Here is a 17,443-nt window from a genome sequence, read left to right as displayed (position 1 = left end):
GACAGTATGCTCTAAACTCTCCATGTACCTTTCCATTACTCTCTTGTTATTTGCTGCAACCATATAATGTCACTGGAATAATACTGATGTTAAGAGATGTTATCTTATTTTTGTTGCCTCAATGAAAAAATTGGTATTATTGAAAACTGAGCATTTCCTCCAGATGCAATGTAGTCTACTCCATTCCCTCTCATTTCTCTGCCCAGTTGATTATCTCTCTGAAGTATTTGTCCATGTTATACAGGTTGATGGACTAACTTGATTGCTCATAATTGGTTTTCATAATCTAGGTAATAAGCAGCTTTCAACCACCTTATTTTGTTTGTTTGTTTTGTATTGTTTTCTCAATGTGGGTGGTTAGACTGTGAATTTTACCAAAAAGACTTTGAAGTGTTCAAGGTCTTTATGCTATCAGTACTATCATCTATCATTTATAGATAAGAATATTTGGAGAGGTTTGCCACCAAGTGATAAGATAACTAAAGAGTATAAATAAAAAGTTTATAAAATGTGTGCTGTGTATAAGGCACTCTACTGGATGCTAGGAATACAAATTAAAAATAATACCAGTCCTCAAGGATCTTACATTCTACTGTGAGATATGGCATGTACCAAGAAAAGTGCATGCTAAGTCATTGGAAGGGAGAGAGCATTAACAACTGGATCTATAAAGAATAGCTACATGGAGAAGGTAATGCCTGGAATGAATGTTGATGGAAAATACAGATTCTAAAAGTCAGGAGATAACAAGGAAGCACATTTAAAGTATCGGGGCAGCTTGGGCAAATGCATAGAAGGTGAGAGAAGGAATGTCACATTTGGAGAGCAGGTGACAGTCCAGTTTGACTGAAACATAATATGTGGGAAGGGGATGTTAGAGCCACATTGTCCTTAAATGCCAGGCTGAGGAACTTAAATTTCATCCTAGAAGCCAAAATAGAACATTGGAGGCTTTGAGCAGAGCAAAGACATTTACGTTAGGAAGATTACTTTGATAATTTTATGGCAGTTGAATTGGAGAGGGAATAACCTAGAAGAAGAGAGACCCTATAGGAGGACATTATGATAGTGTATTTGGAAAGTGATGAGAGCTTGAACTAGGGTGGTTGTCATATGACTGAGAAAAAGAAGAGGATGAATGAAAAAGATTTTGTGGAGACAGAATCAACTTGGTTTGGCAGTTGCCTGAATAGGGGAAAGAATCAAGGATGACCCTGACATAGCATACTTGGGTGACTTGGAAAATAATAGTAACCATGACAGAAGTAAGGAAAATTGAAGGAAGGATAGTCATGTGTGTGGAAGATGAGGTCAGTTTTGAACTTGTTGAGTTTGAAAGGCTGATGGATAGAACTGTGGCAAGAACACTGGACCTGGAGGCCAAAATACCTTAGTTCAAGTTCAGCCTCAGATATTTCTTTGCTTAGTAACCCTGGGAAAGACTGTCTGCCTTAGTCCCCTCATCTATAAAGTGGGGTAATAGTATCCCTTATCTCCAGGGTTGTTGTGAGGCTAACATGACATAATATTTGTAAAGTATTTCACAAACTGTAAGGCACTATATAAATGTTAAATATTTGAGATGCTGATAGAACATACCATTGAAGATGTCTGATATACACAAAATGACAGACTGAAGCAAATTGCTAGCCTAAGATAATCTGGAAGGTAGATAGGAATGGTCTATCACATCAGGCTAGGAGCAGAGCGCAGTTCCACATGAGTCAAGCCAGGACTGACAGAATGGGAGTAAGCCTAAGGGGACTGAATATCACAAAGCTACTGAGGATCCCAGACTTCTCAATCCACAAATGCTGAAATCAGCTTCAAAGTTCAATGGGAAGGGTCTCTCACCTGACTGAGAGGAGAGCATGATCAGACCCCAACCCTAGCCCCAGGGCAGCTGCAGCCACTGCTGAAGTGGGGGTTGCTTCTGGAGACCTCAAAAGTCAAGTAATTTGCTGGGAAAATGAGCAAATGGGGAAAAGAAGCAAGCTATAGATTCTTACTTTGTCGGTGAAGAGATATTTTCTTACAGGGTTGGTGAAGAAGATTGAAATATACAGCCAGAAGAAGATAAAGCCAAAGCTCCTGCATATAAAGATTCTTCAGAAAAATATGAATTGGTCTCAAGCCATGGAGGAGCTCAAAAAGTACACTGAAAATCAAGTAAGAGAAGTAGAGGAAAAATTGGGAAGAGAAATGAAAGTGATGCAAGAAAATCATGAAAAACGAGTCAACAGTTTGCTAAAGGAAACCCTAAAAAAAATGCTGAAGAAACTAACACCTTTAAAATTAGACTAACCCAAATGGTAAAAAGGGTCCAAAAAGCTAATGAGGAGAAGAATGCCTTAAAAAGCAGAATGTGTCAGATGGAAAAAAAAAAAGGTCCAAAAGCTCACTGAAGAAAATCATTCTTTAAAAATTAGAATGAAGCAAATGGAAATGAATGACTTTATGAGAAATGAAGAAATTATAAAACAAAACCAAAAGAATGAAAAAATAGAAGACAATATGAAATATCTTATTGGAAAAACAACTGACCTGGAAAATGGATCCAGGAGACATAATTTAAAAATTATGGGACTGCCTGAAAGCCATGATCAAAAAATAGCCTAGATGTCATCTTTCAAGAAATTATGAAGGAAAACAGCTCTGAAAGTTTTACCAAAGGGTAAAATAGAAATGGAAAGAATCCACAAATTACCTCCTGAAAGAGATCTCAAAAAGAAAACTCCTAGGAATATTGTAGCCAAATTCCAGAGTTCCTAGGTCAAGGAGAAAATATTGTAAGTGGCTAGAAAGAAATAATTCGAGTATTGTGGAAATACAATCAGGATAACACCGGATTTAGCAGCTTCTACACTAAGGGATCAGAGGGCTTGTAATATGATAGGTCAAAGGAGACAGAATTAAAACCAAGAATCACCTACCCTGTAAAACTGAGTATAATGTTTCAAGGGGGAAAATGGAACTTCAGTGAAATAGAGGACTTTCAAGCATTCTTGTTGAAAAGATCAGAACTGAAAAGAAAATTTTTTCAAATACAAGAATCAAGAGAAGCATGAAAAGGTAAATAGGAAAGAGAAACCATAAGGGACTTATTAAAGTTGAACTGTTTACATTCCTACATGGAAAGATGATATTTGTAACTCATGCGACCTTTCTCAGTATTAAAATAGTTGGAGGTAATATATGTATGGGGAGAAGAGAGAGAGAGAGAGAAAGAGAGAGAGAGAGAGAGAGAGAGAGAGAGAGAGAGAACGAACACAGGGTGAGCTGAATATGAAGGGGTGATATCTAAAAAAGAAAATTAAGAATTGAGAAGAATACTAAGAGAAAGAGAGAGGTAGAATGTAGTTAATCATCTTACATGAAACAGGCAAGAAAGAGCTTTCACAATGGAAGGGAATAAGGGGAAGGTGAGAGGGAATATCTGAGCTTTCTTTTCATTGCATTTGGCTTCAGGAGGGAATAACATACACACTCAATTGGTATGGAAATTTATCTTACCCTACAGGAAAGCAGGGGAAAAGGGGATAAGAGAGCTGGGATAATAGAAGGGATGACAGATTGAGGGAAGGGGTAATTGGAAACAAATACTTTTGCAGAGGGACAGGTCAAAGGAGAGTATAAATAAATAAATGGAGGAAAGGACAGGATGAGGGAAATAAAGTTAATCTTTCACAACATGACTGTTGTGGTGGTCCTTTGCATGACCAAACATGTATAACCTATATCAAATTGCTTGGCTTCTTAATGAGGGTGGGCAGAGAGGGGGGAAGGGAGAGAATGTGGAACTCAGAGCTTTAAAAATGGGTAGGGGGCAGATGGAGAGAAAATTTGAAATTCAAAATTTTGTGGAAGTGAATGTTGAAAACTGAAAATAAATAAATTTATTTTTAAAAAAAGATTTCTAAGGGAGACTGTGAAGTGATAAAAGAAGAATGAATCTGGTGACCTAGGACAGAGCCTTGTGTGAGGAGGAGAGTATGAGAAGGGGGGGTCATTGACCATGTTACAAAGTACACCAAAGTCAAGGAAGATGAAGATTAAGACATTTCAATGTTTTAAGAGATTATTGGAAGTCTTGGAGAGAGTGTTTTATAGAGGTTAGAAGCCAGATTTCAAGGGTTGGAATGAATGGGAGGTGAGGCAGTTGAAACAGTGGATTACTCTCAGTATCTGGCAATGAAACAAAGGGAAGATTTGGGATGACAGACTGAGGAAATGGCATAGTCAAGTACAAGGGGTTTTGGTTTTTGTTTTCTTTTATTCTTTAATGATGGAAAAAACTCAAGCATGTTTATAGGCAGAGAAGAAGAAGCCAGTAAAAGTGGAAAGACTGAAGATGAGAGAGAACAAGAGAAAATTAAACTGGGTGAATGACAAGATGAGCTTTCAGAAGGGAAAGGAAGGGATCAAAAATATCTAAAATGAGTTGCTTATGCTTATTAAAACAAATTTAAGGCTTGTAAAATATTACACAATATTGGATGACATTTACGAAATTTCACAGCTCTTGCAGAGACTCTAAACTGCTTACTGCTTTAGAGACCCATCATTTAAACAGAAATATTCTCCCTGTGACATTATATGACTGCAAATCATTGAACATCATGGTATCAGAAGAATCACAACCACAAGTGACTCAAAAATAATGAAAATCGTAATATTAACTCATAAGGTATATAAAGCACATTCCTCACAATACCTCAGTAAGGTAAATAGGAAGAAGCACCAGATTTGGAACCAGTAAAAATCTGGGTTTGAATCCTTGCTCTGATACTGTGAGACAATGTACAAGTCCTAGGATCATATGTCTATAAAATGTGATTAATAATATTGCACTATGTCACAGGGTTGTTGTAAATAAATGCTTTGTATACCTTAAATTATGTATAAATATCAATTGCTGTTGTTATTGTCTTCATTTTACACATGGAAACTGAGGCTCAGAGAAATTGTGATTTATCCATGAGGTTGCACAGTTCGTGAATGTCAGCTCCAGAATTCGAATCCAAAGTTTTTTCCACTATCTCCTTTCGTACTGCCTGAAATTAGGTATGGTTGGTGTTAATAACAGTAATTAACATTTTCTATAGCAGTGTGCAGTTTTACAGCACTTTTCAGACATTACTTTAAGCCAAGTAGCCTGCAAAATATCAACAACAAATTACACACGAGAAGTAGAATAGAATTTTTTTTTTCAATGATATGCACAGCAAAAAAAGAAGGTGGGATGATTATGTTGCAAGAGATAAGGACAGACTCCTGGAGTACAGCATTGCACCATACTAACAAAAAATTCAAAGATAAAGAAAGATCTTCATAATGTTGAGTAGATCCTTTATATAAAACTGGGACAAATATCCCAGAGGACAGAAGGGTTCTGATGAGTTATGTTCAGCAGTGATGGAGGGGGTAGTGCCATGCTGAAAAGATCATACAGAGATCTTAAACATACAGAGATTACAAATATCAAAAATAAAAGTTATTCCAGTTTTTAAAAGCTCTTTTTGATGGACTTTTTAGTGTATGAGTCGGGAAAGATCAGGACTTTCGTTAATGTAGCCTAACTTGTGTATCATGATTTTTCTTAGTGGGTATTAATTTGACTTGTGACCTGATCAGAAATCTATGCCTAGAAAAAATGATAAGCTAGTCACAAAATAAAAGTGAGACAAAAACAATAAGCAGCCTATCAATTGTCAGTCCACACAGTACTGAGGGATTTAGAGGAACATAGCTAGGCAGGTGGATGGATGCTTTATGTAAGAGAAGACATGAATAAGAATAGCATGTGATGATGGATTGGCAGGTATGGGTTGTGATCTGTTATACCATTGAAGAAAATACTAACATTCATGAAATCAAGAGCTATCAAAGTATGCACATGTAAAGTAAAATAATCAACAGTCATACTTTTTCATTATTTTAAAAGTCTGAGAATTTAATTAACAAATAATTACCTTATTTCATAGGTATTCCCATCAGAACAACCTTAGATAACTCTACAACAGTTCAATATGCAGGTCTTCTTCATCAGCTGACTATGAAAGCCAAGAGTACAGTGCGAGATATTGATCCTCAGAATGACCTAACTTTTCTAAGAATCAGATCAAAGAAACATGAAGTCATGGTAGCCCCAGGTAATATAATATTCAGAATTTATTTTAAAAAATTTTTATTTTTAAGTTTTGGGTTTTTTTTTTTACATTTTTAGTTTCAAATTTTCTCCCTCCCACCAGACACTCCCCCACTCATTGAGAAGGCAAGCAGTTTGATATCAGTTATGCGTATGAAATCATGCTGTTAATCATGTTGCAAAAAAAGAAAAAAAGAAACAAAAGTAAAGTAAAGGGAGCTGAGTGGAGCCAAGTAGGCAGAGCAGAAGGACAATCTGTAGGAGCTCTCCCCCCACAGCCTATAAAATACTTGTAAAAAATGACTGAACAAAGTCCAGAGCAGCAGAAGCCACAAAATGACAGAGTGGAAGAGATTTCCAGCCCAAGGCAGCCTGGAAAGCCAACAGGAAAGGTCTATTGTACCAGGCTCAGAGCAGAGCACAGCCTGGCTTTGACTGTGTGGCACCACAGGAACAGAACTGGAGCAGGCTTCAGGGTGCCACCAGTAGCAGCTGTGATTCCCAGATTCCTCAACCAACAAACACCAGAAACAGCTTCAAAGGTCAGTAAGAAAGCTCTTTCACCTGGGTGAGAGGGAGCAGGGTCCTCCCCTAGCCATGGCCCCAGGTGGCAGCAGCATCAGCATGCATTTTTGGAGCCTTCAACCTAAAGACCCTAGGGGAATCAAGCTGCTGATCTGGGTCTCACCACTGAATGGTGGTCCTGGGATGAGGAGAAGCATGGTGGAAGCTGGTGGAAGCTCTGGAGAGGGAATTCTACTCACAGATCCTGGGCAGAAGAGTCTGTTGTATCTCCTAGACCAGAACGCAGGCCAGGAGAGGAGTGAACACCTCTTCATTGATTGTGCCACATTGGAGGAACTGAGATCTTACAGACCCTAAGAGTATACCCTACCCTTGACAAAGGACCCAAAAGTCTAGTAACTGGTTGGGAAAATGCCCAAAAAAGGGGGGAAAAATAAGACTATAGAAGGTTACTTTCTTGGTGAACAGATACCTTTTCCTATCCTTTCTGATGAGGAAGAACAATGCTTACCATCAGGGAAAGACATAAAAGTCAAGGCTTCTGTATCCCAAACATCCAAAATAAATATTCAGTTGTCTCAGGCCATGGAAGAGCTCAAAAAGGATTTTGAAAATCAAGTAAGAGAGGTGGGGGAAAAACTGGGAAGAGAAATGAGAGGGATGCAAGAAAAGTATGAAAAGCAGGTCAACACCTTGCTAAAGGAGGCCCAAACAATGCTGAAAAAAATAACACCTTTAAAAGTAGGCTAACTCAATTGATGAAAGAGGTTCAAAAAGCCAATGAGGAGAAGAATGCTTTAAAAAGCAGAATTAGCCAAATGGAAAAGGAGGTTCAAAAGCTCACTGAAGAAAATAGTTCTTTCAAAATTAGAATGGAACAGATAGAGGCTAATGACTTTATGAGAAACCAAGAAATCATAAAACAAAACAAGATAATGTGAAATATCTCATTGGAAAAACAACTGACCTGGAAAATAGATCCAGGAGAGACAATTTTAAAATTATGGGACTACCTGAAAGCCATGATCAAAAAAAGAGCCTACACACCATCTTTCATGTAATTATCAAGTAAAACCATCCTGATATTCTAGAACCAGAGGGTAAAATAAATATTGAAAGAATCCATCAATCACCTCCTGAATGAGATCCAAAAAGAGAAACTCCTAGGAATATTGTAGCCAAATTGCAGAGTTCCCAGGTCAAGCAGAAAATATTATAAGCAGCTAGAAAGAAACAATTCAAGTATTGTGGAAATACAATCAGGCTAACGCAAGATCTAGCAGCTTCTACATTAAAGGATCAAAGGACTTGGAATATGATATTCCTGAAGTCAAAGGAACTAGTATTAAAACCAAGAATCACCTGCCTAGCAAAACTGAGTGTAATACTTCAGGGGAAAAAATGATCATTCAATGAACTAGAGGACTTTCAAGCATATTTGATTGAAAGACCAGAGCAGAATAGAAAATTTGACTTTCAGTCACAAGAATCAAGAGAAGCATGAAAATGTTAACAGGAAAGAGAAATCATAAGGGAGTTACTAAAGTTGAACTGTTTACTTTCCTACATGGAAAGGTAATATTTATAACTCTTGAAACTTTTTTTAGTATTTGGGTAGTTGGAGGGATTACACACACACACACACACACACACGCACACACACACACACACAGAAGGTGGGGCACAGGGTGAGTTGAATGGGAAGGAATGATATCTAAAAAAATAAAATTAAAGGGTGAGAGAGGAATGTATTGGAAGGAGAAAGGGAGAAATGGAATGGGGCAAATTATCTCTTGTAAAAGAGGCAAGAAAAAGCTTTTCCAATGGAGGGGAAAATGGGTGAGGTGAGAGGGAAAGAGTGAAGCTTACTGTCATCACATTTGACTTAAGGAGGGACTAACATGCACACTCAATTTGGTGTGAAAATCTATCTTACACTACAGGAAAGTGGGGGAGAAGGGAATACATGGGGTGGGGGTATGATAGAAGGAAAGGCAGATGGGAGGAGGGAGTAATTAGCAGTAAACACTTTAGGGAGGGACAAGGTCTAAAGAGAGAATAGAGTAAATAGGGGGCAGGATAGGATGGAGTGAAATATAGTTAGTCTTTCACAACATCACTATCATGGAAGTCTAGCAAAACTATATATACATAGCCTATATTGATGCTTGCCTTCTCAGTGGGAATGGGTGGGGAGGCAAGGAAAAGAAGTTGGAACTCAAAGTCTAAAGAATGAATGTTGAGAATTGTTTTTGCATGTAACTGGGAAATAAAAAATGCCGGTAATGGGGTATAGAAATCTATCTTGCCACACAAGAAAAGTAATAAAATGGGAATAAGGGAAGGGGAGGGGTGTGATAGAAGGGAGGGCAGATTGGGGGAAGGGGTAATCAAAATGCATGGTGTTTTGCAATGGGGAAGGGGCAAGATGATGAGAAAATTTGAAACTCAAAATCTTCTGGAAACGAATGTTGAAAACTAAAAATAAATAAATAAATTTAATGAAAACAATGAAAAAAAGTAAAGTAAATATATACATATGTATATATATATATATATATGTATATGTATATATATATGTATATATGTATATGATTCATTCCGTACTTGAGTTCTTCAGTGCTCTTTCTCTGGAGGTAGATAGCATTTTTTTTATCATGAGTTCTTTGGAATTATCTCAAATCATTGTATTGATTACAGTAGGCAATCCTTTCACAATTGATCATTGTTACAATAATCCTGGTACTTTGTATAATGTTCCCCTGGTTCTACTCACTTCAATTTGTATCAGTTCATTTAAGTCATCCGAGGTGTTTCTGAAATTATCCTGCTCATCATTTCTTATAGCACAATAAAATTCCATGATAATCAATTATGACAGCCTGTTTGGCCATTTCCCAACGGATAGGCATCCCCTCAATTTCCAGTTCTTTACCACCACAAAAAAACAAAGGCTATAAATATCTGTGTACATATAAGTACTTTTCTCTTTTCTTTGTTCTCTTTGGCATACAGACCTAGTTGTGGTATTTCTGAGTTAAAGGGTGTGCAAAATTTGATAGCCCTTTGTGTATACTGCAAATTGTTCTTCAGAGTGGTTGGACCAGTTTACAATTCCACCAACAGTACATTAGTGTCTGAATTTTTCCATATCTCTCCCATTATAGGTCATTTTCCTTTTCTGCCATGTTAGTCAATCTAATAGGTATGGGGTACTACTTCACAATTGTTTGACTTTGTATTTCTCTAAAAATTGTGATTTAGATTTTTATTTCTTCTTCTGAAAACTGCCCATTCATATCCTTTGACCATTTGTCAGTTGGGGAATGGCTCATTTTTTTTTTTTTATAAATTTGACTCAGTTCCTTGTATATTTGAGAAATCAGATCTTTTACAGAGAAACTCCCTATAAATTTTTCTCATTTCCTGCTTTCCTTCTAATTTTAGCTGCATTGATTTTCGTTGTACAAAAAAAGTTCAATTTCATACAATCATAATTATCCATTTTACTTTCTATGATCCTTGCTATCTTGTTGGTCCTAAACTTTTCCCTTCTCCATATGATAGGATTTTTCCCATGCTTCCTCAGTTTACTTATGATATCATCCTTTATCTTTAAATTATGTATCAATTTTTACTTTATCTCAGTAGTATGTGTTGGAGATGTTGGTCTATACCTAGTTTCTGCCAAATTGCTTTCCTAGTTTCCTAGAAATTTTTTGTCAGATGGTAAGTTTTTGCCCCCAAAACTTGTTTTATTAAACGCTAGGTTACTATATTCATTTTCTGCTCCACCACTCTCTATTTCTTAGCCAGTACCAGATTGTTTTTATCGTTACCATTTGTAATATAATTTGAAGTCTGTTACTGCTAGGCCACCCTCCTTCACATTTTATGTAACTGATTCCCTTGATACTTTTCACCTTTTCTGTATTCAAATTAATTTTGTTGTTATTTTTCTAGTTCCATAAAATAATGTTTTGGTAGTTTAATTGGTATGACACTGGATAAGTAAATTAATTTCAGTGTTTTGTAATTGTATTCCTATAGTCCCTGGATTTGTCTTGACAAGTAGACTCCCAATTATTTCACATTTTCCAGTTATTTTAAATGGAATTTCTCTTTCTATGCCTTCTTCTGGGTTTTTTTGGTAAGATAATAGAAATGCTAACAATTTATGTGGTTTTATTTGATATCCTGAAACTTGCTAAAGTTATTGTTTCAGTTAGTTTTTCAGTTGATTCTCTAGAGTGCTTTGATCGAATACCATCATATCATCTGCAAGGAGTGATAGTTTTGTTTCCTCATTGCCTGTTCTTATTTCTTCAATTTCTTTTTTTTTTTTGTCTTATTGCTTTTGCAAAAATTTCTAATATAACATTTAATAATAGAGGTGATAACGTGTATCCTTGCACCACCCTGATCTTATTGGGAAGGCTTCTAGTTTATCTCCATTACAGATAATGCTTGCTCTTGATTTTAGATAGATATTTATTATGCAGTCATTTTGGTCATGTCCATTTCTATGTGACCCTATTTTGGGCTTTCTTGGCAAAGATACTAGAGTTGTTTGCCATTTCCTTCTCTAGCTTATTTTATAAGTAAGAAAACAAGGTTAAATTACTTGCCCAGGGTCATAACATCTAGTGAGTCTCTTTTGTTGGATTTGAATTCAGTCCTTTTTGACTCCAGGTCTGGTTCTCTATCCATCGATTCCTATGTTTTCTGGTGTTTTTAATAAGAAAGGGTGTTGTATTTTGTCAAAAGTTTTTTTTTCTGTATCTATTGAGATAATCGTGATTTTTGTTGTTTTTATTATTGATATGATTGGTTATACTGATAGTTTTCCTCTTACTGAACCCACCATTTCTGGTATAAGTCCCACCTGGTCATAGTGTATGATCTTTGTGATATATTGCTGTAATCTCCTTGCTAGTATTTTATTTAAAATTCTTGCATTGATATTAAGGAAATTGATATAGTTTTCTTTCTCTGTGTTTGTTCTCCGTGGTTTAGGTATCAAAACCATATTTATATCATAAGAGAAATTTGATATAACTCCTTCTTAACCTATTTTTTTAATAGTAGTAATGGAATTAATTGTTCCTTAAATGGGTAGAGTTCATTTGTAAATTCATCTGATCCTGAGGATTTTTTTCTTTTTTCTTTGTAAGTTTTTTATTCATTTTAAACTTAAATACAAATGAAAAAAGAAAAGAAAAAGAACATTTCCATGTATACAGCCAAAGTAAGAGAAAATTCAATATAAAACAATAAAATTCTATTACAAGAAAATCTATTTAATAAATTCTACACATTGTTTTCAAAGCTACCCAATTTTTCTTTGTTTTGTAGGTTTCCTTTTGTTCTCTGCTATATAGTTTTTACTTTATTTCTGCCCCACCCTAAAGAAGGCTACAATTAAACATGGATAGATAAATAGAAATATAGATATCTATAAGCATATACATGTATACACATGCGCTCATGCATATATGTGTAAGACTGTACTATGCATGTTTCTACTTGTCATCTCTTTCTGTGGAATTAGATAGCATCTTCCTTCATTGGTCCAAGTTTTTCCATGTTCTTCAGAATCAGTCAGCTCATCATTTCCTGTATCACAGCAGTATTCCACCACAGTTACATCCTGTCTGAGAGACTGTCCATTAACTCCCTCCCCCTACTTTTCTGCATTCCTTCTATTCTTGGCTACGTTGGTTTTATTTATTCAAAAATTAATTGAAAATTCACCAGTGATCTTACCTCATAATATAATTTAAGGTCTGATACTGCTGAATCTTCCTTTACATTGTTTTTTCCCTGATTTCTTTGAAAATCTTGACCTTATGTTCTTCTAAATTAACTTTGTTAATATTTTTTCTAACTCAGATAACTTTTAGTAATTGATTTGGGATGGCATTGAATAAACAGATTATTTAGGTTAAATTGTCATTTTTAAAAATTATATTGACTTTACCTACCCATGAGCAATAAATATTACTCCAATTTTTGAATCTGACTTTATTTGTATAAAAAGTCTTTTATGTTTATGTTCATATAGTTCCTGTGTCTGTTTTGGTAGATATTTTATGATACCTGGTTATTTTAATGGTCTAAAACAATATTGAATAATGTTAGTGACACCTTATATGCTTTCCCTAGTTTTCTCTTTTCATTAAATATATTTTAATTTTAACTTTATCTCAAATCATGATTAGTACCCCTGCTTTTTTTACATAATAAATTCTATACTGGGCCTTTATTTTATCTTTGTGTGTATCTCTCATTTTTATTGTGTTTTCTGAAAGCAACAAATTGTCAAATTCAAATTTTAATCTACTCTCTATTGTCTTCTTTCACATTGTAAGCTATAATTATTTGTTGTATGTTTCTGTCCTTCCTATATTTGCCCACTAGCATGAGCTCACTGAAGGCTTGTTTGGTTTCTTTTTCTAAGATAAAATTTTCTATAGTTTTTTTTCCTTAATATTCAAATATTTTATTTCTTCTGTTAATTTGGGCAATTTATATTTTTTGGACACATTCAGCCACTTTTATTGACTATCAGGTTTTTGTTTTTTGTTTTTTGTTTTTTTTCCTGGAAAGCTTTTTACTGTAAGTGGAGTGGGATAGCTGGAAACAGTTTAGATGATTCCAGTTTTGTTAGCAACATCTAAAGCATCATAGGCTGGGGCAAGTTGAACATAGGCCCTCTTCGTCCCATCAGGCTGGATCAGTGGCTGACCTTGACCACGTCGATGCCATACATTTTTTTTACCTCCTGCTTGATCTGATGCTTATTGGCCTTGACTTCCACAATGAAGACTAGAGTGTTGTTGTCCTCAGTCTATTTCATAGCAGGCTTAGTGGTCAAGGGAAACTTAATAATGGCAAGTGATCAAGCTTGTTTCTCCAAGGGGCCCTTTTCAAAGGGTATTTGTACTGCTTCCAAAGTCTTAGTGTCTTGGGTCTCTGGAGGGTGTGGGATGTTTGGATCTTCTTCTCTTTATGGTTAAGGGCATCCTTCAAAACTTCCTTCTTAGCCTTTCGGCTTGTGCCTTGGTGAGGGTGGGGGGGGGCGGTACAACGGCTTCCTTCTTCACCTCCAGTGCCATCTTGGGGGAAAGGGTTGACTATCAGTTTTACTGGCATATAATTCTGGGCTTAGTCAAGAAGACCTGATTTCAAATCCAGCCTCAGACACTTACGAGTTCTGTGACTCTGGACAAATTACTTAACCCTGTTTGCTTCAGTTTCTTCATTTATAAAAGGAACTAGAGAAGGATGTGGCAAACCATTCTAGTATTTTTGTCAAGAAAATCCTAATGGAGTTACAAAGAGTCATACATAAGTGAAATGACTGAATGACAAAATATTTTTTCTAGAGTTTTTCAGAAGTATAAATTAATTTCATTGCTCTGTAGTTTGGAGTCCAAAATTTTCTATTTTGAAATTCAGGACAATTTTTTCTCATCCAATTTTATAATATTTCTTACAATCTCTCCAATTTTTCAAAGATTACCAACTATGGCTAAGTAATCACATCTACCAGTCATTTTAGTATTCTAGGATTTAGTGCACATGGGCCTATTGACTTGAAATCATCAAGAGCAGATATGTGCCCTCTTATTCTATCTTTTATATATTGAACTTACATCAACCTCCTACTAGCCATTTTTGTCATTTTCAATCCAAAGATCTTTCCACTTGGAATAAAAAACAGGAACAGACTAAGCCATTCTACCTTATCTGCCTCATCAATTGTTACTATAATTCCAATCATACTGAACAGCAGTCTTTTTTTCTTTGTTGATGCTTTTTTTTCTTTTAACCAATTAACTTTAAACACTTTTCATGGTCCTTAGCTTTCCTTATTAACCTCAACTCATTTCAAGGTTGCACCATGCTTTGGTCGTCATTTTCTAGTAATTGCCTTTGTTTCCATCTTTTGTACATGACTTAGAAATCTAAGTTCATTGATGAGTGCTCCTTGAATCCATATTGATATCTTTAGACATCTTTTCCTACTCATTATAATTCTTTTACTTGTGACTTCAGAATTTTATTCTTGAGGGCCTTCTAAACATTCTGAGCTGAATTCCTTGTAGAATTTTAGTCCATGATATCCTATCTAGCTGTTCCATGAACCCCTTAGAATTTGCTGTCCCCAAAACTAGTGTCTATCAGATTCTATCTATGTATCTCTATCATAAATTCTAAAGTGCACTATGCCCCAGATTTTCATCATTTGTACTCCATCAACTACTTCCTCTTTATTGGTGATAAAATAGACATTAATGCAAGTCAAGGAGCTATTCTGGTTTTATCAAAGTTAGAGCTCTAACAGAAGTCTGAATAATTATGATGTTTTCTAAACTCTCTATCATTTATTTCCGGTTCGGTGTGGTCCATGTCATATTCTGAAGACAATACCAATCATATTTATCACCAATATGTTTTCCTCCTTTAGTTCTTTAATTTCTTCACAGAAGTAGATCTTCTATATATACAGTGCTATTCCATCCACTCTACTTTTTTAGCTCTCTTCTCATTTGAGTAATGTATTTGTTCTAGAACTGTATTCTACTCATGAACCTCAACCCAACGTGTCATTTATATCATTGAGATCAAATTTGCATCTTTATATTGGAAACTCTAGGTCACCTTACTTGTTTTTATATATTTCATACTTATTTTGTATATTCCTGTAGAGAGACATTTAAGGCCATTTTGAAGGTTCCTTTCTTGGATTTTGTTTACTACAAATTTCTGGGATTTTATTGCTATTCTTGTTCCTATGTAGCACCTACTTTGTCTATGGTCCCTAGCTTGGTGGATATACTTAGGCAGTTTTCTCCTTCCCTATTCCTTTTCAGTTTAAAGCCCTTTTGAATGCATGTATAAGACCCTCCAAGACACCGAGGTCTCTCCTGACTCCCATTTCCTCATTCTTTCTACTACATCATGCTGCCTCTGGAATCACTTAACTCCAGATGGTCTTTGTCTCTCTATCTTTGGTAGAAAGGCTTTGGACTAACTCTTTGAGCTCTAACATTTCATTTCCAGTAAAAGAGTTTGGGAAGTCTTCAGTGAACCTTAGCTTTGATCAGTAGAATTAATTTTCCTCAGTTGCATTATATTGTAAGAAATGGTGTTAACACATTTCAAGTGCATCAGTCTCACTCAGTTTTAATACATAAAACTTCAGACATAATGAAATTTATTAAATCAGGACAAAGAGGAATAGAAGAGGTCACAAAGAAAAAAAAAATTCTCAAAGCATTCCCACCAGAGCAAAACCTTATGAATATAAAGTGACCATCAAGGTCCATAGCTGGCCACAGTTCTTGGAAAGCCCTTTAGAGATCTTCTATTATAACCCCCTCATTTACAGGAAAGGAAACTTTTGGTCAGTAAGATGGTAATTTGCAGAGCTGGAACTGGAGGCCAGGTCTCATGACTCCCTTTTTAATTAAAAGCTTTCAGTTCAATCAGTTGGAGAATTTTTGGTCATGGGGAAACATTTCAAGTTTCATAACAGGTTTCATTTTATTCAAATATATTTTATACTTCAGAAATGTGTATTTGTAAAACCAAGGATATACGTAAACCAAGGTTATTACTATGCAGTGTTTAAAATTTTGATGACAATTAAATGTATACTGAATTAAATTACCATAATCCTGATGCTTTTAAATACATTTTGTAAACTATCAGAAGATTAGCTGAGCTTTTTATATTTTATCCAGTTGTTCCATCATTATTTAAACATAGGTAGGCTTTTCAAGTTGCATTGAGCCAGGTAAATGTCAAATCAGTATAAATAGTCGTTGGCAATTAATACAGTTTTTAAGATTAACTAAAATTTGCCTTTTTTTTTTTTTTTTTTACAGATAAGGAGTATCTTCTGATTGTCATTCAGAATCCAACTGAATAAACCTGGAATAACAAATTTGACAATAATGAACCTAAACTGCTTTTAACAAATTCCTTCTTTTTCTAAAATTGTATTCCTTCCTTAAGGAGATTTTAATATACTTAGCTACTTTTATATTGAATCTGTTTCTATTATTCCACTTATTTTCTTTTGATTATATTTTAAAAGTGTTCTTTACCAATATAATGCATTTATCAGATTCCAGTGTGTCCTTTCATAGATGTAGTATAATAAAATTAATATATAGAATATCTTCTCTAAATTTTTTCTTTGCTAATATTTAAAGCTTGAACATTTCTAGGAAGTAATCATTCTTAGAATATAGTTATTTGAGCTTAATGGTTTTTTTTAATAGTTAAGTAAAGTAGATGTATAGTTAAAATATCCCATTTCAGAAGACTTCCCTGATTACTGGTTGTCTAAAGAATAAAATTCAAATACTGTTTTGTACCTGTAGATTTTCACAGTAGATTGCATCCTACATATATATTTTATTGCTTTTCCCCCTATAGATACCCTCCATCAGTTGCACTCCAATACTGCTGCCCTGAAAACATAGGGTTTATTCCTGCTTTTTATAACCTTTGTTGTTCTTTAGTTTCAGTCATGTCCAATTCTTTGTGATCCCATTTGGAGTTTTCTTGGCAAAGATGCTGGAGTGATTTGTCACTTTCTTCTCCAGTTCATTTTACAGATGAGGAAACTGAGGCAAAGAAGGTTCAGTGACTGAAGCTAGGAAGTTTCTAAAGCCAGATTTGAACTGAGGAAGATGAGTCCCAGCACTCTATCCATTGTGTCACTGCCCTATAGCAATCTAGAACAACCCTTTT

At 35.2% G+C, this 17,443-nt stretch overlaps 1 protein-coding gene across 2 annotated transcripts in view; it reads left to right on the top strand.

Moving 5' to 3' along the window:
• LOC140521133 (uncharacterized) overlaps nt 1-16,862 on the top strand; it is a 29,217-nt gene extending 12,355 nt beyond the window's left edge. Inside the window, exons 3-4 of one of the 2 annotated variants that reach the window (XM_072635870.1) lie at nt 5,985-6,152; nt 16,570-16,862. The gene's annotated coding sequence lies outside the window, so the exon portion shown is untranslated. The remainder of the gene's footprint in view (nt 1-5,984; nt 6,153-16,569) is intronic. The other variant, XM_072635871.1, reaches the window with a different exon arrangement.
• The last annotated feature ends 581 nt before the right edge of the window (nt 16,863-17,443 follow it).

This window comes from Notamacropus eugenii, chromosome 1, assembly GCF_028372415.1.
Source record: "Notamacropus eugenii isolate mMacEug1 chromosome 1, mMacEug1.pri_v2, whole genome shotgun sequence".
Classification (NCBI taxonomy): domain Eukaryota; kingdom Metazoa; phylum Chordata; class Mammalia; order Diprotodontia; family Macropodidae; genus Notamacropus; species Notamacropus eugenii.
This window is presented reverse-complemented; position numbering and strand designations above follow the sequence as displayed.